This window comes from Lycorma delicatula, chromosome 4 (assembly GCF_047948215.1).
Source record: "Lycorma delicatula isolate Av1 chromosome 4, ASM4794821v1, whole genome shotgun sequence".
Lineage (NCBI taxonomy): Eukaryota > Metazoa > Arthropoda > Insecta > Hemiptera > Fulgoridae > Lycorma > Lycorma delicatula.
Genome location: NC_134458.1, coordinates 2,818,365 through 2,844,120, shown reverse-complemented (window position 1 = coordinate 2,844,120; position 25,756 = coordinate 2,818,365). Strand labels below are relative to the sequence as shown.

General features: G+C 32.6%; 1 pseudogene; it reads left to right on the top strand.

Annotated features, from left to right (window-relative positions):
* Positions 1 to 13,642, top strand: part of LOC142323527 (inactive glutathione S-transferase D3-like) — a 36,230-nt pseudogene extending 22,588 nt beyond the window's left edge.
* Positions 13,643 to 25,756: the final 12,114 nt, after the last annotated feature.

Sequence of the window (25,756 nt, the reverse complement as noted above, 5' to 3'; positions counted from 1 at the left end):
CAAATCAGATTCAGTGCTGATAGTCGGCGCGTACGTTTCGCCCAATAGTGAGATACGTGAATTCATCAGATTCTTAGACACTATACACGGAATAGCTGCTAATGCAGATAAGAAAATCATGCTTATGGGTGAATTCAACAGTAAGTCAGTTGCCACTGGAAGTTCACATACCAACAAGAGGGGCGAAATATTGACAGACATTATGGGATCTATCGGCTGCCACTGTGTGAATGACGGAACTCCCACTTTTGAGGCCAGAGGTCACTCGTCGGTTTGAGATTTAATCATCCTTGATAACAGGTGGGGGAGGGAACAGTGGGATTGGCGAGTGTTACCCGATGACATTGCTAGTGACTATTCAGCTACTATTATATGCATTAATGATCGTAATTTTTTGACTAGAGATAGATCGCTTCCCCTGAGGCCTACGGCTGAACAGATCGAAAAGATTGTCAGCAGAACAGCCACCAGGCTCTCTAGCATAAACGACTTAACCCCAGAGGCGCTGACCAACGTCATACAACAGGAGATAGAAAGGGAGCATAAAGAGGGCATAAAGAGAGGCCCAGTATATTGATGGTTTAACGAAATTAAAAATTAAAAATGACGAGCTTAAGACAGCATCTACAGTCTTCTAGGAGAAAGAAAAAAAGACTTAGAATAACGGGTGGTCATGAATACGGGGCAGCGGCCCTGATAAATGTCGAAGCGAGGTGAGCATTAAATAAAGCCATCAAAAAATCAAAACGGGATCACTGGCAGAGGCTATGTGACGAGTTGGACAGTAATCCCTGGGGCTAGGCTTACAAAATCGTCACCAAACGTTTCGGCAGGCGTCTACCGACTCTTAGCAAAAATCAGGCGGAACTACAAATTACTGAATTGTTCCCTTGTAGTGAGAAGGCGGAGAAGTAATAATTAATTGTGACAGTAGGCGATTTACGCTCGCTGAATTACAGGCTGCGGTCTGCCATCTTGGCAACAAAAAGACCCCTGGACCGGACGGGATTCCAGTGGCGCTTCTTAAAGGACTTGTGAAGAACGCCCCATGAGAAATGGGGCTAAATGTTATTATGTCTTCACAGGTTTCTCCCAGAGCTTCAAAAAGAAAGGTTATAACTTCGACGTTAGTTTCATCAATGCTGTATGCGGTACCGGTTTGCTGGCCCTCGGTCAGAATTAAAAGGAACCTTAACAGATTGATCAGTACACATAGGAGGCTGTTGCTGGGGATGGTATTGGCCTACAGGACGGTCTCCTATGAGGCCTTGTGTGTCTTGTCCGGGATCCACCCCGATAGACCTGAAAAAAGTTGTGATGGCCCAGGGGGTGGAGGTGCACGAGGTAAATAGTAGGTTAAAACTAAGATGGCAGAACAGATGGAGGGAGGATGGGTCTGCCAAAAGAACTAAGGAACTCATCCCCAATCTAACAGCTTGGCTAGACAGAAGATTTGGAGAATTAGACTACTACATGACCCAGTTTTTTACGGGTCATGGCAACTTCAATGAATACCTCCACAAGGTTGGCAGAAGGCCTGAACCCTGTTGTATGTATTGTGGTGAAATAGACAGCGCTGAACATACTTTCTTCGATTGTGAGAAATGGAGCACAATAAGATCTAACTACGGTATCGCTGGTATGAGTCCTGCGGATGTTACAGGATATATGCTGGAGAATGAGATAAAATGGAAGAGTGTTGCAGACTACGTGAGGAAAGTAATAGCACAGAAAGATATTAACGAGAGAAGGATGGGTTTTTAATACTAGAGTAGGGAAGGGCGGATAGCCTCAGTGGTGAGAGACGGCATTACAAACGAGCAAAAAGAAAAGACAAGAACTCAAAAGAGCTGACAGGCTAGCCGACCTGCCATGCCGGACCTACAGCCGGTAGGTGGGAAGGCTCGTTTGAGTAGAACAGAAACTCCCGTGGTTGGCGCTATACCAATCAGTCGGACCGGCCCAGGGGAGTAGAGTGAAAAAGAAAAAAAAAATGGTTAGGTTAGGTTAGGTTACTTCATTGTGAAAACAAGTGTTGTGTATCGCTCTGCGTTTTTTTACAGTTTTGGTTGGTTTTTTGGAGAATTTATCGGATCAGTACATTGGAACTTATAGTGGTATGGTATATGGACACGGACACTCAATTTTAAGAGTTTTGGACGCGGACTGATTAAAATATTTGATTTTTTATTGAATCAATCTATTTTGAGTTATAAGCAGAATTTCGGTTAATTAACTTGCTTTACGGAGTGTTCTACTAGTGTTAAAGAATTACTTTTTGCATTATATATAGTGAAGAGTGGATATAGAGAGTTTGAGTGAGTAATTTTTAGTTGTTTTCTAACTTTGAGGTTATACATGTAATACAGTTTTATAAGTAAATTTTCTAAGTTAAACGTCATCTTTATTAGTAGTAAACAAGAACTTAGAGAATTTCTTGTAATATAGAGACACTCGTAGAGAATAAAGTCATACGAGTAATATAAGGGGTATACTTTTCGGTTCTTATTTCCGTTCCCATTCATCCTTTCAAAAAATTTCCTCGGGATCTATCCGTCCCGAATTCTTCCACAGTTCCTGACCCCCAAATTTTTTCAATAGTTTTTTGGACAGATACATTTTACCTACCCCCCAAAAGTTTTCCTGCCCCCCCTTTTTTGAAACCCCCGATCTTATCGAGTGGGTACTCGTTGGACTAGTAATTAACCCCAGATTCCTGGGAAGGACAATGCGGCGGCGTGGCTCTCTTCCTACGGAAGACATGTCGACTCAAAGTGCGAGTTCTTCAAAGGTTGTAATGTCGAAGCAAATTGAATCCAAGGGTAAAAAGCGAGTTCGACAGGGTTCGTCGTCGTCGTCGTCGGAGGAGGAGGCTTCACCTGGTAGCCTGGGGAGCCTGACATACCAGCTGGGCATGATGTCTTTTAAACAACAAATGGGCTCCGAGCTCTCCAAATATATTTTGGAGCATGAACAAGAATTAAAGAAGATCTATGTGGAGCTCAAATCCCTGACAGAGATGTCTCCTCCGCTGTTGACTATCACACAGGCGATGCAGACGGATTTGGTGACATTGGAGATGGACATGGAGGGAGTTTTGGCTGGGGAATTGACTGATGGTGAGCTCATTGAGCTTTTACCAAAGTGTTGGCCAACCTCTTTCTGTGACAGGGTCTGTGCCATATCAGAGGTCCCATCGGAGGTGGAAGATACATGACATAGAGAAGATTAGAACAACAGAAGAAGAAGAGAGTCATCGTCCTAGATACACTTCTGGAGACATACTTAAAGATGAAATCTCAGTTATACGAGAGGAAACAGCTGAGATAAAGAGGTGCAAGTACAAGATCTATTATGACTCGGCAGCTCCAGAAAAAACTATTATGATAACAATATTGAATCAATTAGAAAGGTGGTTCAGAAATCACCTAATGTTGCATTTATTCTGCCAATGGGCAATATCGGGAACTACACAAAGAAAATCCTATCGTATATCATGAAGGATAAGATAGAGCTGGTCAGAGTTTTGACTCTGCAATCAGAAACTCGTAAGACAGACTAGGCCGGCAAAAACATCTATTAAGAAGGCGACACCACTGGCGGAGGAGAGCCGCACTGTCATAGTAAAGGCGGTGAGTAAATCTTATGCAGATTTACTGAAAACAACGAAGAAGTGAACGACGTGATTTCCCTTCGCAAGGGGAGAAATGACGAACTTCACGTTAGAATCCAGGGTGCTCAGAGGGCGGCTGAATTTATAAATGTTCTACGGGATAAGGCGGCAGAACTGCAGGTGGACCTTAAGACGCGGACCGGACGACGAACCATAGTTCATATTACAGATGTTGAGGTTGACACATCCGAACAAGAAATTATGGCCGCAGTGGTTAACAAAATAGGGGAAAATGAAGACATCAAAATTTTATCAATCAGATGTGGTTACGGGAAAATCCAAAATGTCACCATTATTACTTTCTATAGAGCAGCTTGCAAATTGGTAGAGCAAAGAATCAGAATCGGATGGGTGAATTGCAGGGCCTACATTAGAGAAGACGAGGAAAGATGTTTCCGTTGTTGGGGCACCGGCCACCGTAGACATAAGTGCAAGGGTCCTGATAGGCTTGATTTGTGTTTTAATTGCAGAGGCAAAGGTCACATGATAGCGGAATGTCAAGAGCCCAATAGCTGCTTGAATTGCGGGGGTAAAGATCATCGTACGGGAGGCTGTGCGTGCTCTAAGAACATAAATGCTTAGAGTTCTGTTAGCAAATGTAAATAGAAGCCCGCTGTCTCACAATCTGGTCAGTGAGCTTGTCAGAGAGCAGAGTGTAGACTTCCTGATCGTCACAGAGCCTAACGTTTATGTGGCAGCACGATCCAGATGGACTGCGGATACTGAGGGGGATGTAGCGTTCATGGATATTAGTGGCAGGATCTCTTGGAGGCTGGCAATCAGAGGAAAAGGACTAACTTTTTAAAGATTAAGAATCTTGTTAAATTACAGTCAGATTATAGTGATGACATAAGTTAATATTTATACAAAATATTTTAATAGGTTTACAATTTCATCACATAAAATTCTGTAATTATTAACTGATTAAAGAACACAAGACCAACAATATTTTGAATTCTTTTGTAATTTTTATTAATTTAAGAGGTTAAATTATTAACAATAAAGGTTAAATATTGTATCAATAAACAAAAATACTAATACAAAATATTTTCTTCAATTTCATTTTTTTATTTTCAGTTTATACATTTTCTATAAAAAAATTCATTATATCTTAAATTTTGTATAACTATAATTTAAAAAAAAAATATATCTATAAATTTGGGTCTAAACATTTTAGTAAACAAGATACAAATTCTTGCCTCAAAAAAGATAAAATTCAGTTATGAGTCATAAATGAAGGTCTTACAGTTAAAATACACTGTTTTTTTTTTAAGGATGAAGTAAGGAAAAAAACATTATTTCATTCATCCAAAATAATGAAATTAAACAATGTATAGGTTTGCATGATTCACAATGCACATGGAAAAAAATGTTATAATCATCTTTTTTTTTTATGACAGTTTTTTATTTTATCATTTTGTAATAATATAATACAAAAAAAAATTTGACAGGAAAAATATAAAATAATTCCAATAAAAGTAGCAATTTTTAAGAATGTTTAAAGTAATTTCTTGTATACTATTTACTACTTGTTTTTTTGTCTATAATTATTTCAGTCAGTAATAATAACAGTAATTTGGAAAACATCCAGACAGGTTTGCATAATCCACTGGGTTGGACTAGTGGTGAACTCATCATCGTAAATCAGCTGATTTCAAAGTTGAGAGTCCTAATGTTCAAATCCTTGTAAAGACAGTTACATTTGTACGGATTTGAATACTAGATCATGGATACCAGTGTTCTTTGGTGGTTTGGTTTCAATTAACCACCCATTTCAGGAATGGGCGACCTGAGACTGTATAAGACTACGATTCATTTACATTCTTACATATCATTCTAATTCATCCTCTGAAGTAATACTTTACGGTGGTTGCGGAGGCTAAACAAAAAAAAGAAAGAAGACATATATGCATAGCACATCCTAACTTAAGTGGTTTGCCAACCAAAATTATTCAATAAATGAAATCTATCCTGTAAAAATCAGCTGTTATTCTATAACAAAATGCAAAATTTATAATTTTTTTTGGGAAATAGCATAGTAAGTTTTGAATGAGGTAATGCACAAATATGCTAAGAATACTGTTGGAATCATTGTAATTTACTTTATTGTGGTATGATGATTTTGTACTTAAAAATATAATGCAATAAAAACTCTTAGCTGTTGGAAATTACAATTGCATTTAGAAACAAAAAAACAGGTTGCATAGCCAAGCTGCAAATATAACTTTAGACTCAGAATCAAGTCTTATAGCAGTTGACCTGTTAAAGGAAAATATTTTAATTAAACAAATATTTTTTAACTGCCCACCACTCATTTCTTGAAAGTCTACAAAATTCTAAAAAATACATTTTACCAACCAGTCATCTGTAATTACATATAAGTATATTTTCCTTCATTTTTCTTTATTAAGATAAATAATGTGAATCATAGTATGAATTCAGTATTAAAAAGAATAGAATGCAATAACTATCAACTTGATTTATTTTCTTTTTTTTATTAAAAGTGATAGTGTTCTTTTTCAATCCAGAAACATTTTCTTATTATTGTTATAATTTAAATAGTATGTGAAATTTTCAATTCCATATTTTAGTTTCAAGAAATTAAAATAAATAAACTGAAAATGAAAATATATACTTTTTTTTATTTTTAACTTACATGGGTAGTGTTTTTTTTTTATTTAAAGAATAATTTCAGTTGCTATTCATCATTATGATGTATTGTAACTTTTTTCAGCTATTGATTTAAAATTTTTGATTCTTTTATTTTTTTTACAGCTCAACCCTCAGCATGAAGTTCCAATGATAGTTGATGATTGGTTTGTTCTGTGGAATAGGTAATGAATGATTTTTTTAAGTGATTTTTATGTTTATTTTTTAATCTATCTTATTACACATATTTAGAATATTATTTATAAAATTGTAATTAGCACTTTGGTGCCAAAATTATAAAATGCTATCTTGGTGATTACTTCATCAGATATTAATAAAAATTTATAAAAAATTGTTTAATTTTTTGATAGATGCAAATCCACACTCAAACACTTTATTTAAAACTACTTTAATTAGTAATTGTTCTCAACTAGTAATTTTTCAGTTTAATATGCCAGTTTAATAACTGGCCTATTAATAATACATTAACTCCACTTTAACATATACTGCTTTTAAATCACTTTAAATTTAAATGATTTATTTTAAACATTTTTTTTCACTGTGCCAATTATCATTGCGGGCTGTGGGAATCACAATCTATTGCGATCTTACGCTGTTGTGAAAAAACCTGATGGGTTATTAGTTAATGCCTTCTATTTCTCTCATGAGACAGAGCATTCTTCAGTTTCAATCTGTCTTGATTCGATCTCTGTGCTTGTATGATGGCAAGTTGGTCATCATTATGTAGTCAGATGGAAAAGTGTGGAAAGATTGAGAGTTTTCAATGCCTTAAGATAGAAATATTCATCTAGGAACTTTGATGGAAATGTCTTCCATCTTGGGGGTTAGGTTTAGAGTGGATGACTGAACTCTAAAAAACTGGCTGTTGTAAAACCAATATGAAGTGAAAGCCCATTATCATTATACAATATTTCGTTATTGCTACAAAAGCTCTGAAGATATAAAAAAAAATTAAGTAGTGAATTTTAAGTATTAAAATTGATATATGCTAGTATAAATATGATTTTTTTTTACGAATGAACATAGAAGTGTGAAACACAGAAGTAGTAAGAAAATGTATTCAAGAAATGAAATAAATAGACGATATGTAAAGTTGTGAAAAACTGGCTGTAAGTTGTGATGTAGTTTCAGAAAAGCTAGAGATTGGGTTGAAAGAAGACATAAATTTGATGAAATGAAAACTGTATTAGTATCTAAAGTACAGATGGAGAAGCAGTATTATAAAGCAAAGAAAGATCCAATAATTGACCAAATAACATAGAAAGACTCTATAGAAGGAAAAATCCAACATGTGTTGGTGAAAAAGAGAGAAATAGATGATACATTTGAAGAAGAATGTATATTAAGGTTACATAAAGCTATGATTGATTTAAATTAGATAAAGCAATAGGATTAGTGATATAGTTTAGTCTAAAATAATTTTAATATAATTAAAACTTATATTAGTGATTTGACTGTCTTTTGTGAATTGGTAATGAATAAATAAACACAATGGTGTGTTTGCAATTCAACAAGGATATTGAGAGATAGCATACATAAAAAACTCACATATGATAGCACATATATATTATTTTATTACTGTATGAGATAGCACAAGTATAAAATTAAATTTTTAGTTCATTGAAATAACTTATAATGTAGAGAATAGATCAATTATAAATAGCAAAATACAATTGTGCTTTTACTATGAAATTTATAATAAAGCAAATACAGAATTAACAAGAGATTATAACAGTAAGATATATCACAAATGAGATATATCAGTAAGATTTTATCACAAAATCTACAATTCACTTTATATAAGAATCATCCACTTTTAATGTTACAAAAAGGAACTTGCTTATACATTTAAAAATTAATAATGTTACTTTTTCTCCTGCTCACAACAAATTCACCGTACAACTGCTTATACTTAAGCACTATCCAAAAATGGAATACTTGTGACGCACTCTTTACTTGTATATTACCGCGCATTTGCTACGAATGCTCCCATTCTGTCCTAATATTTATCACACACTGAACTGAACAGTAAACTTGCTGGTCCTCAGTAGTATTTCACATGGTGGGTGTTCCCCTACAAGGTCAGGATTGCTATTCTATGAATAAAGGACCAAATTGCTCCAGCAATAGATTAGTATAAAACATGGTAAAACACTGATTCTGATTAATCATGATAAAATCCTTGGTCTAAAACCATGATCTAGATTAACATTATGTCTTTTCTGGTTGTTATACGATTTTGGACTGTTAATAAGTTCATTGTCTTTATTAGATATTTTATCATTCTTATTACATACCATTCTTATTTCTATGTATTAATATGAATGAACTGTAGCCATTTTTATTTTGCATTTCTGTGATAATATCCTCTGATGAAGATTTGCTGTTAATCTTCTGAGAAATGGCACGGAAGTTCCATTTGACTGATCATTAGATCAGCTTATAATCGTTGTAACTTTTATACATGTAATTACATTACATGATTAGACTATTAAATAATATTTATTATATATCTTATTGGTCAATATTTATTTTAATTTTCTACATCTGTAATTATTTATAAAATATTTGTTTTGCTGTTGTTTTTAAAATAATTTAACTATTACATACACAGTTTGTTTATATTACAGCCTTGCTATATGCTTATTTGGTATCAAAATATGCTAAAGATGTTGCCCTTTACCCAAAGGATATTAAAAAACGAGCATTGGTTGATCAGAAACTTTATTTTGAAGGTTCAACAATATTTCCATTAAGTCATTACTCTGTTGTAACTTGAAAATTGATAGCTATTTTATTTTAGAAATATGCTTAGTTAAATGAATGGTTAATCTGTTTATATGTAATAATTTTCCTGTTAAAGAGTGGAAGCAATGTACTTAACACATTGTTTCACCTTAGAAAACTTATCTGAATGAGTGAGAGGAAAGAGTGAGAGAGAGTGGGAGAAAGAGAGTAAGAATGTGTGTGATATACACATGTATTGTTATTGTTTAATTATCATTATAAAATACTTTTTTAAACCTTTGCTTAATAACCCCATTCATTTGATAAAATATAAATTTTATTTTTTTATTACAAATGAGTCCAAAAACCAGAAAACATTTAGGTTTGGGATTCATTAAAGTTACAATTTTAGTTTTTGGATTTTGGGCTGTTGTATCAGAAGGATCTCTTAACATTTCCTTATCGCGAAAAATTTCATTCTTCAGATTTCAATGGAAATATCCATTTTGACCATCCCTCAATCCATTTTGACTAGTTTCGGCATGACATCTGTATGTACGTATATATATGTATCTTGCATAACTCAAAAACGATTAGCCGTACGATGTTGAAAGTTTGGATTGAGGACTGTTGTAACATCTAGTTGTGCACCCCTCTTTTGATTGCAATTGACAACCAAAAGTGTCCAAAAAAGCCCAAAGTCCCAAAAAATTTGGATTTTGGACCTTTTCTTAACTGCAGTAATAAGTCCTCATATAGAGCTCTTCAATGATATTTCATGTGGTACTTATTTTCATTGGTTCCAGAGTTATAGCCAAATAAAATTTTAATTAATGAAATATTTGAATCTTACAAGGGAAGTCATTTTTTAATTTATTTCTTAAATTTTTTTTTTTTAATTTAAATATACTGATTTATTAATATTATTAACTTGTGATTTAAAAAAAGTTTTACAATAAATAAGTTATTAGTGAAAAAATTTTATGTTCTTTTAAAAATGTGTATATGTAATTTAACAGGCATTATTGCACATCTGTATATGTAATAGATTTTGTGAAACATCTGATTATTTAATATTAATTGAAAATTATAATTTAGAATCGTATTATTTTTAGATTTTATAGTTTAATTTCTGTTTAATTTTATTTAATTATTCTGGAATTTGTGTTTAATTTTATCTACATTAAAGTTAACTTCAGAGTGACTGAAAAATAGACCCTCACAAGAAAATGTGCACTGAAGCATACATGCCCGATCTTTAATAAATTGTAAAAAATTCTTACCTTTTAGTTCATTACTCCTCTGATATTGTCGGATAATATTCTCCATAAGTCGGAGTTGTTCATCATTTCATTTATTTGTTTTTTGTTGACAATCATTTAATCGTTCTTTGGTTTGATATATGAGTAATTCTGATCCTAATTTGTGTACACATTCTCTAGTTTTCAAATTTTCTCTCTATATTCATCATCCTCTTTTAATCTTTTTATTCTTTCTTTGGTTTTAACATTCTCTTTTTCTTCATATTCATTTTCTTGTGGTTTTTTTCAGCTATATTTCTTTGTTATCTTTCTTTTTTCTGTATGATTGTTTATTTTTCATTTTTGATTATTCACCAAATAATTCATTGATAAAAACTGAATATTTTGTACCATAAGGTTGAAATTAACATTTGTAACAGAGTACATGAGTTCACTAAACAGAATAGTTTAATTATTATTTTGTTTACACAATACACCAGAAATCTGAAACTTTTGTTAATCAGCAACTCATGAAGATACGAGTAATACAATTTAGTAATACGAGCAATAAAGGGACTTTACTCTATCCTAATATTTCATGTAAAATTGTTGAGTTAATAATTGTATAAATATTTGATGTTAATAAAACCTAATATTTCAGCAGTTGTGTAACTGTCCACTTTATTAAAGAATTGGAGGATCGTATCTCACTTTCAAATGAAATAAATTTAAATGAAGTGCAGCAAAAAATGTGTATGTGAATTTAATAGGCATACAAGGAAGTTATGAGGTGCCCATATCAGATTTTTTTTATTGATTGATAATAATCTCTAGTATTTTACCAGTATAAATAAAACGGAAGTCATGTTTGGAATATATTCAGAACAAAAATATTTCTTCAAATGGGGTACATTTCTTTAAAAATTATTTAATTTTATAAAACGTGAATCTTAAATGAAATTTTATATCATGCTGTAATTTACCTATGTTTCATAACTTATTTTTTTATTTTTTTAATTTCCTATATTTTTAAAAAAGAGAAAAGATATTCCAGAAGAGACTATTTTATGTATGCAATCATATTATGAAATGATTGATAAATTTTTGGAAGGAAACAAATGGATTGCTGGCGATGAAATGACTATTGCTGATTTCTCTTTAATTTCACTTATAACTCGTATTCAGGCAATAATTTATTACTTTAATTTTCAGCTATTAATGAAATAATTTTGGCAAAATCACTTTTAAATATTATATGAATTAATTCAAGTAATATAGTGTACAGTGGTAGTAATATGGTAAGCTCTCCATGGCCGGTTTCTTGTCACATATGACATTGAGTTTGCTGCATTAAACTTCACTTTAAGATCAACATTTGCAAGAAAATATTATACTAACATTTGATTAATCATTTATGTACTGCCAAAAGAAAATATGAAAACTCAATTGACTTATGATCTGAAGACTAATGGGATGAAATAGCCATGTTATTGGTTAGTGTTCAATCCACCCACTAATTTAGAAACTGGGTATTACCTAAATGATCTCATACAAAATGAGTGGCGGAATCATTCATTTTATATCTTGTAATGAGATGTATGATATGTATCTTATTGGAACTGATTGCATTCCTTTTAGCCATGAAATGAGAAGCTATTTGACATGTCCAGATAAATGTAATATTGCATAAAAAATAAATACTTAATGAATAAGGCATATATTTTTTCATAGTTATGGAAGCAAAATACATTCATCCTTGGTGTATTAAAATTTTATGAATAGGTAGGTATTTTTGCTACTTTAAAAATAGCAGTTGAAAATTTTCTACTTATATTGTAAAATAAAATAGAATCAGAAGGCTTAGTTTTACATAATTGGCACTTTAAACATTAGGCTTGTTGTTCAATTACTAGATAGAGTTTCTGGACAAGTCCACAGATAGCATCTTGCTAGATCCCATAAAGGATCCTTTTCTATAGATTGTTGCATCCTCAATTTCCTCTTACAAGGTCAGACTGCATTCACAGAATCAAAAATGGAAAAGAGAAGATCAGTTGTAAGGAGAAGAGATTGTGGTGAGAAAGATGCTACAAAGAAACCTCGGTGAAAGAGAAACAACTCTACCTAGATGATGAATCATGTCTCTCCCTGGAAGAGGAGACCCATCTCATTGCAATATATCAGAAAATTGAAAAAACTTTGTATTAAATAACTTGTGTTTTTAAAAACATAAAATATTTTTCCTTAAAGAAAAGGGAAAGATCAACCTCCTAAACTCTACTGTAAGCCAAAATTGGCTGGTGTATGTAAGTATATCTGACTGGATTGTAAACTGACATTAAAGATATCCCATTAAAGAGCACTTATTATCCTTATCATTGGTGTAAAATAGAATCTAATCTATCTAATTTAGTGCCTTGTACTAGATTGTTGTCAAAATCCTATTGAAAAATCTTAGTGGAAATTAATTTTTTTTTCTAATTGGCTTTAAAATTTTGGTGAAACAAGGATAAACTTTAAAATTCTGTCAGTAGGATTAGTTGCTTTTAAAAGAAGTTTCTGCTCCTCATCACAAAAAAAGATAAATTAATACAGACAGTTTTAGTCTGTTCTAACGTGTCAAGGAATTATAAGTTCATGCTTGTTTAAAGATAGGTAAACATGCTTATTTTGTTTTAAAACTTAGATCCAATTTATTGTATGCATTTAATAACAAATATGATAAGATGTGCACTTTACAACCAAATGGTTCCAAAATATGTGGGCAATACAGAATGATGTCCATAAATAATAATAATACTGATGTTCAGGTATTAAAAAAAAACATATCATAAAAAAAGGCATTTGATCAGTATAAGCCTTGTACATTCATAAGTAAAAAAATATTGTGGTAGAATTGACGTTCTTTATTTGTTAATGGTGATTAGAAAGCATGGTCAGAGAAATACCCTAAAGTATTATTCTAATCAAATAAAATCAAATATAATAAATTTTAAAAATCTATTTCATTTGATAGTAGAGATAATAAAGATATTTTATTATTTTTAATTTTTTTTCAGGCATTGTACCTGGAGTAGAAAAACACAAAATATCATTAGATGGATAAATTTGTGTAAGTCATTAATGAAAAATTTTGAACAGGCAAATCAAACTGGTGCTAATGACAACATCAAAATATTAAACAGTAGGATGAAGAGTTAATTATAGAATATGTTTCTAAGAAAAAAAAATATATATGTATAATTTTTTTCCTCAGCAATTAGATTATTAATAATTATTAATTTGAAGTATAAAATTATTTCTATTAAGATGTCTGTAAGAAAAATTAAAAGAAATCTAGTTATCTATTAAGTATGTATACTTATTTTTTTACCAAAATACATAAAGTTTGCACAATATAAAACTTATAAATAAATAAAACATTTACTGCTTTTACTGAATCTTTCTTTTCTAATAATAATTTCTAATAATGCAATAATATAATATTCTAATAATCATTATTCTGTTACAAAAAATGAAGTATTGAGCAATATATTATATTTCTCTTTACTATTATCTAATACTAATTGTATACAAAATATGAGAAATACCTACGACAACAACCATTTCTACTGACAAAAAACAACGAATGGTTGCAGATCATCCAATTTTTGTAAAAAAATTCTAACCTTACTTTTTTATTAATTTTTAAATGTACCAACAATAATAAATAAAAGTGTGGGTTAATTTTTTCTTTATTTACAAAATTGTATGATATATGTTCATCTATTATTTTGAAGGGAAATATTTGTTGTCAAAGACATACCTCACATTTTGTATACATATAGGAGTATACAAAATGATTTTTGTAAATTTTTTTACAAAAATCAATTGGATGTAGTAACCAGAAATGTTGCTGTATTATTAGAAATTTATTATTAGAAATAAGGTGATTTCAAAAGTTTTTATGAAAATGAATTTCCTTTCTGTACACCACAATTTTTAAAAAGAGCAGTCTTTCATTTGCATTTTTACATCATGTACTGTTTAATCGAACAAAATAATAAGTTGAGTTAAATTTTTTTATTTTTAAAAAAAAAATTGGATGATGTATATAGTTCATCAATTCGATCAGTTCATCAAAAGACAAAACATATAGCTTGTATACAGAAATGTACCGTTTCTTACTCTCACTAGCCAAGATATCTATTGGTTTGACTCCGGCTATAAAACAGACTGCCTCCTGCGAGACTGTTCTATAACAGCCAGCAAGAGGAGTCGCTGGACCCGCAGCAAAATATCCGCGCAATACCTAAAAGCCAAGCGGTGAGCCCAGACATGTGCAGCATATAGCATAATAGCCTCACTGACACCTTTGTATAGGATACGAATGGTATCGTAATTCAACCCCCAATCGGGATTAATGACCGACCCGTCACTGAGGGGCTGTGGGGGGCACCACTGCCACGCTGTAGTGGGGACCCAACTGCTGAGGGGAAGCCCGGTCTAATTTCAATGAACGAGCCGCAACAACCTGGCTTCGCCGGAGACCAGCTTCCGGACCCAACAGGTCTTCTCACAGGTAACGCAAAAAGCGGCCCTTTTCAGCGTCATCACAAGATTATAAATTAAGAGCCGTCGAAGCCAATCGACGACAACACAAGAGCCCTTGTAGTAGCCCTTCTCAGGGCTACTACAAGGTTATTAAGTGTCACGTGCTATATGCATATATATATAATGTCATCAAAAAGCATTTTTGATGACTTAGCATTTTTCAAAAAAATTCCTCAACTCAAAAAGTTTTTTTACATACCTCAATATTTCAATATGAGCTCTTTTGGTCGCTCTGCAAACATCCAGCCTATAATCGACTTCAGCTTACTTCTGAAGTAATACATAACTGTAATTCCAGATGCTAAAAAGATAAGATGTATTTTACTTTTATTTATATTTAAATTAAATTTATATAAATATAAATATTTATATAAATATATAAATTTTATATAAATATTTATATTAAATATAATTTAATTTAATTTAATTTAGAGCCCATCGTGCTTGCTCTAAAAGTACACTCGTCGTCGAAAAATCAATCGTTAATAACAACAGATTTTTGAAGTTCGAAGGTTCTGAGGTTCAAATTATAGTAAAATTTAGCTGTTTTTGTACGGATTTGAATACTAGACAGTGAACAGAATAGTATAATTTGATGGTGGAAGTTCAATTAAATGGTCGGCCTGACCATTCCTGGGAGGTTAGTCTGTACAAGAGTACACCTCCTTTTCATACGTCTACATATACATCATCGTCATTTCATTGGTTACGTGTGGACGGGAGAGTGGCTTATTTTATTGTAGTTGAAGAGATAGCAACGTACACGTTAAAAAGATTTAATAGTCTTTTTTCTAGATATTTTTTCCCTACATTTTCTTTTTTTTATTTTGTTTTAAAATTAAAATAAGAAATTTTCTCTTACCTTTAAGTCTGTTTTTTGTTTTTAATAAAATCAAATTTCCTAAATCTTAATGTTCAACGTTATTTATATGAATTGTCTTAGAATTTAAATGTATTAAAATAAAATTGTTTTTTGTTGACACCATTTTCAATAATTTTCGCAATAATTACCACAGATAGGTTCTGGGATTTACTTTACTAGCAGAACTTATGTGGAGCTGTTAATTTTCTTCATTTTATTTACATAGAAATCAAAACGAAATTTTTTGGAAGTTGTAACTTAAAAAACGAAACGTATTCGGCCTTGTATATGAAACGTTTTTCTGCTTCCTTTTCTTTCACTTGCGGAAGATGTCAAGTGTAGAAGATTTTTTTATTTGTGACCTGTTTATATTTACAAAGTTTATTTTTTTACTAAAGATTTATATCATCCATCCACAGTTCTTTGGATTAGATGACGTATTACTATTTGAGTTTGGCCCTTTTTGGAAGTTTTTTTTATTGTAGATATGTTTTGTCAGAACACATAATTTGCCCAATTCGTTTCTCTCTCTTGCATTGACATACTAGCTGTATTTTTTAAATTTATTTTTTCCCCAGGATATCTGAAACTAGACACCATATTAAGATCTGTTTCATTTTATTATTATTTTATTTTGAATCACATGTATCACAATCCTTTTGATCTTTCGTTACGTTAATTTTTGTACTTTTTATAAAATTTTTCTTTAGTTTTTGTTGAGTGAATAAGTTATTTACGCAACACATCCTACGTTTTTTTAAATTTTTTAATCTGACGGTTAACATAATTTCAACAAGATTTGTGCCGTGAAACGTACAAATACGATTGAATGGCATATCACAACAGAGTTTAACAAGCTTTTTATAATGAACAGATTTAGTTGAAATAAGATAGTAAAATACAACTGCTTTGAAAAATTTCGAATACGAAATATTTTATTACCATTTAAACTACCCTTTTCAGATCATTTAGCCCCTTTTTCCTTTTCTTTTTCCTGTTTAGCCTTCGGTACCGTTTAGATAATTCTTCAGAGGATGAATGAGGATGATATATATGAGTGTAAATGAAGTGTAGTCTTGTACATTCTCATTTCGACCATTCCTGAGATGTGTGGTTAATTGAAACCCAACCACCAAAGAACACCGGTATCCACGATCTAGTATTCAAATCCGTGTAAAACTAACTGGCTTTACTAGGACTTGAACGCTGGAACTCTCGACTTTCCAAATCAGCTGATTTGGGAAGACGCATTAACCACTAGACCAACCCGGTGGGTTTAGATCATTTAGCCCTGGAACTGGTTATGTACGGCGTCAGTTTTAAAACGTTGTTACAAAATCATTTTATATGGCATCTAAGTCGGTTATTTTTTTTATATTCACAAAGGAATCAGTTTTATTACACAATTTTAACGACGTTTATACGATGTAAAATGTTTTATTTAGACTAGAGAGAATATGACCATTTTTTTCTCAGAAATGTGCTTGTGTGTGTGTGTGTGTGTGTGTGAATTGTGTGTGTGACTTGTGTATTGCTATGACGATTATGGATTTATTTATTATTAACAAAAATTGCTTATCTTAGTAGCAACATATCGATGTATTGAAACACATAATAAATTTTGATATACGGCACACACAAAAAAAAGGAATTTGTGGTCATAAATACGCCCTCACACACATTCAGACACTACAGTCAACAGACACGGACCTCACACCCATAAGATACCAAACATCAGACTAAATCTCACCACACACTCCGCAACATACAAACATCACTCAGAAAACATTCCTCACGCCGCACATTCCACAAATCACATCATAGCCAGCCACATCCACTCACATAAACACCTTACAGACAATCGAACAGTATAGTATACTTACCTCATGGATCACCATCGGACGCGGAAGTGGAGTGCCCACGGTCTCATCGCACCCAGGCGATCCCCACACGTACGGGGAACCCCCTAGGCTCTCAGCCGCGTGCCTGTCCGCCCCCACACCCTCTGACGACCCCTTCTTCTACCTCTGCGAGACTCCTTCCAGACGTACAGCTCCTCTATGATCTTCCTAGCAAATCTTGCTACAGACGTCCAATTTTCCGCGCTTTCTAACATGATTTACTACAGTTACTCTGGGAGGAACATTTCCCTTTTATCTATGCTGTCCAATATTTCCCTCCTTGCATCCTCAAATAGGGGCAGCGAAAGAAGACGTGATGTGCCGTCTCTTCCTCGTCTACACACACCGGACAACTAGTGGAGTGATCAATCTTAAACCTAAAAAGGTATTCTCTGTGTTCTATTATTTAAGAAGTTTCTCAAAATTTGTAAAGGTCATAACTACAAATCTGAGGGTGATGAAGAAAAACTGATTTCATCATAAGATTCAGCAAAAAAAGTACATTCTAATTAACCTACTTTTGTTTCAGTTCCAAATTATTATAATTTTTTAACACGTGTATAGATCATGTTCAGTTAGGCTAATAGTATAAATTAATTATAATAAATGTTAAATTAATATGAATCAGAAATAAAATAATAATTTTCACAGTTTCATACATTTAATGAAATCATCCAAGGAAGATCAAATTCATATTAATATATTTTTGATATTTATTATTACAGAGTGTGTTCAATCAAGATATCACGTGGACTTTTCTTTCTTAAATCCGCTTCTTATTCTTATTGAAGCCGATAATTTCAGAACATATTGTTATATCTCAGAGTGATTAAAATATTAAACGAATGAACATTAAATTATTAACATAAATTAAAATGAAATGTAATTAATTTATATAAAATGATTTTTAATAAGTAGAAGAATGAAACAATTTAGTATACTGTTCAAGAATAACGAAAGGATCTGTGTTTAAAAACTTTTATACCAGTGCAACGTAATAACGCATCTCCAGAATGACATCACAACACGTAAATATTAAACTAACATTACTTCAAAATACATTTGATTTTTTCTTAAGGTAATTAATTACTATGTATTCTTCTAAATATGGCTAATAATCAATTTTTTTTATGGCTCACTTTCAAATTTATTGATATTGAAAAGTTAAAACGAACGGTTGTCAAATCATTCATTACTAGGATACAAATCTTTTGTCCCAAATATAGCGGTTTAGAGCCATATTTGAAGTGTAACGCATGAAATATGATTGTATAAGAAGGTATATGAAGGGTAATGAACCTGCAACAATGTACTAAGGTTTATAAAAATGACAAAATAATTGACATATTTAATTCAAACCATTTACGTGTGAACTTTGTAATACTAAATATCAATAATTGCAAAGAATCTTGTATACCACATCATCCTTTATTTAGACAATTTTAAAAATTTACTTTCTATTTGATGTTCTGTAAAGGTTATCAATAATGAATCGCTAAGACTTAAATTCTGTTCTTGTTCGTTTGACCAATGAAATACTTCATTTATATGGTACCAATGAAATAATTCCATTTATATTCAGATTCCATGATTGTACTTAATTGGTTCATGGATAGAAAGTATAGATTTACAAATTCAACAAAAAATTTTAATGCCAAAATTGAAATTCATCTTACAATCCTGCTGATATTCTTTCTTGAGTTTGTTCCTCTGAAAGGATTCAAAAAATTGTTTTGGGGTGGCACGGCCCTCTTTGATTATTAAATGATTAAATTCATCAGGCAAATTATTAATACATCCTGATTTCACTGAAGGCAACTGATTCACTTAATTCAACCTAACAAATGGCAAAACTCATGGGAATACTTATAACGCTCCAATCACGTGGAAGCTTATTATTAAACGAAAGTACTCCTCTACATTAGACAATTTCGTACGTACTATGAAAGTACAATCCACAAAATATCTATTATATAACAGTAAATAAAATAACATAGATTAACTCATTTATTCTTTCACGATCTTATGATGCAAGTGAACACTAAGGATTTCTCTTAAAATCCCGAATATATGGTTAAGATTAACTGTAACAAATTAACACACTTGATTTTCGGATGTTTTTGAAAATTCGACCTTGGGTGAAGAAGGAATTGATGGAAAATTTTACCAGTTAGACTACTTTTACAACACTGCGACTTGAGCTTGCAAATGTTCTGAAATCTCTGAACCATTTTTGGGTTTTTCGAATTTCTTTGGATGCAATGGTGTACGATGCGACAGTCAACCAACACAACTGTCTGGCGGCTGCACTTCAATTCGGTTGATGTTCACATGAAACATGAGCGCCAAGTATACCATTCTGTCATTAAAAATTCTAAATTTAATTACTTAAATTAATTTTAAATTATTAAAAGGAGGAATAACATTAATATTTGGAGAGCTTCTTGGTAAAACTTTTAAAAAATTAGCAAAAATTATGACTCTTTACAAAATGGCGGCCATGTATTAGCTCAATAAATATTAGTTTTATAAAAATGTATGTTCATGCTAAAATATTAAAAGCCTTTTATTTTGAATAAAATGAACCTAAATAAAACTTGGTATTCTGAAAAATTTCCATATTTGGGTTTTGAGTCAAAATAGTCAGTATTTGACTAATAATAATCCATAATTTGGAAGTCAGTTAGAGAAAAAAAAAATTTAACCCACTTAAGTATAGGTGAGGGGTACAGATTACCCTGAAATCTGCTAACCTGATAGAGTATTTTATATGCTGCATCTGAATATGCATTCCAAAGAACCTCATCATGTAATGTTAAGTTACAACCACTTGAATTTTTTCATCATTCATGGAACAATCACGAAATACGTTATGTCTGTTTGCTCTTTCATATCTGATTTATATTATGGATGCATAATGTAATATGTAGACATATACTTGATACATTAAGACGGTCATTTCATGTCGAGCCAGACATGAAATGAATAAATGACAAAATGAAATGATATTACAGAAGAATCAAATGCTGACCCCCAACATTACACAGGCAGAACTAAGGTGACATAATTTGAGTTGTATTTGTTGTGAACCTAATTAGGTGAACTCACAAATTAAGTCAAAGAATGAAATTTATTTTCTGGTCTCCAAAATGGCTTTACAAAATGTGTAAATATGCAGTTACACTGGCCAAAAAAATGTTTACCCCAGGAAAGGAAAATGTTTTTACCACTTCTACTCATAAAAATAAGTCTGATGAAGAATTTTGCAAAAGCATCAGTTGCTAAAGCATATGACTGGTAATCATTACCATTATTTGAATAAACTGAAATTTAGTGACACCTTTGGAAACTTTATAAGATTATTATTGAAAAATGTCTGGGAAAGAAATATTATTTACAGAATTATTTATTTACATTATTTAATATTACTAATTGTTTCAGCAGCCTTTCCTCTACAAGGTAGTAACTCTATTTTTTATGTAATGTTAGCACTTGAAATTTTTTTAAAAGGTACATTTTTTACAGATGTACATTTTTACTGATTTTAACTTACATTTTTAAGTCTTCCTCCTCTATGAGTCATGAGACCTTGCCGTTGGTGAGGGGGCTTGAGTGCTCAGGGATACAGAGTAGCTGGACCGAAGGTGCAACCATATCGGAGAGGTATCTGTTGAGAGCCAGACTAAGGAATGATTCCTGAAAGAGGGCAGCAGCTCTTTCAGTAGTTGTTAGGGGCGTAAGTCAGAATTACTTAAACGGCCATATCGACATCACTCAGTCCTCTGAGTACTGCGCAGCTGAAAGTAATGGAAAACTACAGCTGCTTTTTTTCCAAGAAAATGTGGCTCTCTGCATTTTCATATAACAATGATGGAGGCGCCTTCCTTGGTAAAATATTCCGGAGGTAAAGTAGTCCCCCGCTCGGATCTCCGGGTGGGGACTACTAAGGAAGGGGTCACCAGAAAATTAAAAAATAACATTCTACGAGTCGGAGCGTGGAATGTTAGAAGTTTAAAAAAGGTTGGTAGGCTAGAAAATTTAAAAAGGGAAGTGGATAGGATAAGTGTGGATGTAGTAGGAATTAGTGAGGTTCGGTGGGAAGAGGAAGGCAACATTTGGTTAGGTGATTTTAGAATAATTAACTCAAATAATGGGCAGGCAGGAGTAGGTTTCATAATGAACAAGAAGATAGGGAAGAGAGTAGAGTATTTCAAAACGCATAGCGATAGAATCATTGTAATAAGGATAAAATCAAAACCTAAACCGACAACGATTGTTAACGTCTATATGCCTACAAGCGCCCATGATGATGATGAGGTAGAGTGTGTATACGAAGAGATTGATGAAGCAATTAAACACGTAAAAGGAGATGAAAATTTAATAATAGTTGGAGATTGGAATGCAAGCATTGGAAAAGGCAAGGAAGGAAATATAGTGGGTGAATACGGGCTGGGCAAAAGGAATGAAAGAGGGGACCGACTTATAGAGTTTTGCACGAAGTATAATTTAGTAATTGTCAACACCCAATTTAAAAATCATAATAGAAGAATATACACTTGGAAAAAGCCAGGAGATACTGCAAGGTATCAGATAGATTATATCATGGTTAAGCAAAGATTTAGAAATCAACTCTTCGATTGCAAAACTTACCCTGGAGCAGACATTGATAGCGACCATAATTTGGTGATAATGAAATGTAGATTGGGGTTTAAAAACCTGAAGAAAAGGTGTCAGAGGAATCGGTGGAATTTAGAGAAGCTTGAGGAAGAGGAGGTAAAGAAGATTTTTGAGGAGGACATCGCAAGAGGTCTGAGTAAAAAAGATAAGGTAGAAAATGTAGAAGAAGAATGGGAGAATGTTAAAAAGGAAATTCTTAAATCAGCAGAGGCAAACTTAGGCAGAATAAAGAGAACTGGTAGAAAACCTTGGGTTTCAGACGATATATTGCAGCTGATGGATGAACGTAGAAAATATAAGAATGCTAGTGATGAAGAAAGTAAAAGGAACTATCGACAATTAAGAAATGCTATAAAAGGAAGTGCAAACTGGTGAAAGAAGAGTGGATTAAAGAAAAGTGTTCAAAAGTGGAAAGAGAAATGAACATTGGTAAAATAGACGGAGCATACAGGAAAGTTAAGGAAAATTTTGGGGTACATAAATTAAAATCTAATAATGTGTTAAACAAAGATGGTACACCAATATATAATACGAAAGGTAAAGTCGATAGATGGGTGGAATATATTGAAGAGTTATACGGAGGAAATGAATTAGAAAATGGTGTTATAGAGGAAGAAGAGGAAGTTGAGGAGGATGAAAGGGGAGAAACAATACTGAGATCTGAATTTAAGAGAGCATTAAAAGATTTAAATGGCAGAAAGGCTCCTGGAATAGACGGAATACCTGTAGAATTGAAAGTGAATACCTGTAGAAACTGTGCAGTGCAGGTAAGGAAGCGATTGATAGATTATACAAAATGGTGTGTAATATTTATGAAAAAGGGGAATTTCCGTCAGACTTCAAAAAAAGTTTTATAGTCATAATACCAAAGAAAGCAGGGGCAGATAAATGTGAAGAATACAGAACAATTAGTTTAACTAGTCATGCATCAAAAATCTTAACTAGAATTCTATACAGAAGAATTGAGAGGAGAGTGGAAGAAGTGTTAGGAGAAGACCAATTTCGTTTCAGGAAAAGTATAGGGACAAGGGAAGCAATTTTAGGCCTCAGATTAATAGTAGAAGAAAGATTAAAGAAAAACAACCAAACATACTTGGTGTTTATAGACCTAGAAAAGGCATTCGATAACGTAGACTGGAATAAAATGTTCAGCATTTTAAAAAAATTACAGTTCAAATACAGAGATAGAAGAACAATTGCTAACATGTACAGGAACCAAACAGCAACAGTAATAATTGAAGAACATAAGAAAGAATCCGTAATAAGAAAGGGAGTCCGATAAGGATGTTCCCTATCTCCGTTACTTTTTAATCTTTACATGGAACTAGTAGTTAATGATGTTAAAGAACAATTTAGATTCGGAGTAACAGTACAAGGTGAAAAGATAAAGATGCTACGATTTGCTGATGATATAGTAATTCTAGCCGAGCGTAAAAAGGATTTTGAATGGACAATGAACGGCATAGATGAAGTCCTACGCAAGAACTATCGCATGAAAATAAACAAGAACTAGACAAAAGTAATGAGATGTAGTAGAAATAACAAAGATGGACCACTGAATGTGAAAATAGGAGGAGAAAAGATTATGGAGGTAGAAGAATTTTGTTATTTGGGAAGTAGAATTACTAAAGATGGACGAAGCAGGAGCGATATAAAATGACACCCTGACATTCCTGCGCATAGCCTAACGGCAGAGGCCGGGGATGTTGGAGATGTTTAAAAAAGGATATAAAAAAAAAGGTCTATAAATGCGAAGTATGTTGGTTTGTTTTTCTTTAATCTTCCTTCTACTATTAATCTGAGCGCTAAAATTGCTTCTCTTGTCCCTATATTTTTCCTGAAACCAAATCGGTCTTATCCTTACACTTCTTCCACTCTCCTCTCAATTCTTCTGTACAGAATTCTAGTTAAGATTTTTGATGCATGACTAGTTAAGCTAATTGTTCTGTATTCTTCACATTTATCTGCTCCTGCTTTCTTTGGTATCATGACTAAAACACTCTTTTTGAAGTCTGACAGAACTTCCCCTTTTTGTAAATATTACCCACCAGTTTGTATAATCTATCAATCACTTCCTCACCTGCACTGCGCAGTAATTCTTCAGGTATTCCGTCTATTCCAGGAGCCTTTCTGCCATTCAAATCTTTTAATGCTCTCTTAAATTCAGATCTCAGTATTGTTTCTCCCATTTCATCCTCTTTGACTTCCTCTTCTTCCTCTATAACACCATTTTCTAATTCGTTTCCTCCATATAATTCTTCAATTTATTCCACCCACCTATCGACTTTTCCTTTCATATTATAAATCGATGAACCATCTTTGTTTAACACATTATTAGATTTTAATTTATGTACCCCAAAATTTTCCTTAACTTTCCTGTATGCTCCGTCTATTTTACCAATGATCATTTCTCTTCCCACTTCTGAACACTTTTCTTTAATCCACCCGTCTTTCGCTTGTTTGCACTTCCTGTTTGTTATATTTCTTAATTGTTGATAGTTTCTTTTTACTTTCTTCATCACTAGCATTCTTATATTTTCTACGTTCATCCATCGGCTGCAATATATTGTCTGAAATCCAAGGTTTTCTACCAGTTCTCTTTGTTCCGCCTAAGTTCACTTCTGCTGATTTAAGAATTTCCTTGTTAACATTCTCCTATTCTTCTTCTACATTTTCCACCTTATCTTTTTTACTCAGACCTCTTGCGATGTCCTCCTCAAAAATCTTCTTTACCTCCTCTTCCTCAAGCTTCTCTAAATTCCACAGATTCATCTGAACCTTTTCTTCAGGTTTTTAAACCCCAATGTACATTTCATTATCACTAAATTATGGTTGCTATCAATGTCTGCTCCAGGGTAAGTTTTGCAGTCAACGAGTTGATTTCTAAATCTTTGCTTAACCATGATTAAATCTATCTGATACCTTGCAGTATCGCCTGGCTTTTTCCAAGTGTATATTCTTCTATTTTGATTTTTAAACTGGGTGTTGACAATTACTAAATTATACTTCGTGCAAAACTCTGTAAGTCGCTCCCCTCTTTCATTCCTTTTGCCCAGACCGTATTCACCTACAATATTTCCTTCCTTGCCTTTTCCAATGCTTGCATTCCAATCTCCAACTATTATTAAATTTACACCCCCTTTTATGTCTTTGTTTTGTCAATTTCTTCATATAAACACTCTACCTCATCATCATCATGGGCACTAGTAGGCGTATAGACGTTAACAATCGTTTTAGGTTTTGATTTTATCCTTATTACAATGATTCTATCGCTGTGCATTTTGAAATACTCTACTCTCTTTCCTATCTTCTTGTTTATTACGAAACCTACTCCTGCTTGCCTATTATTTGAAGCCGAGTTAATTATTATAAAATCACCTGACCAAAAGTTGTTTTACTTTTCCCATCGAAG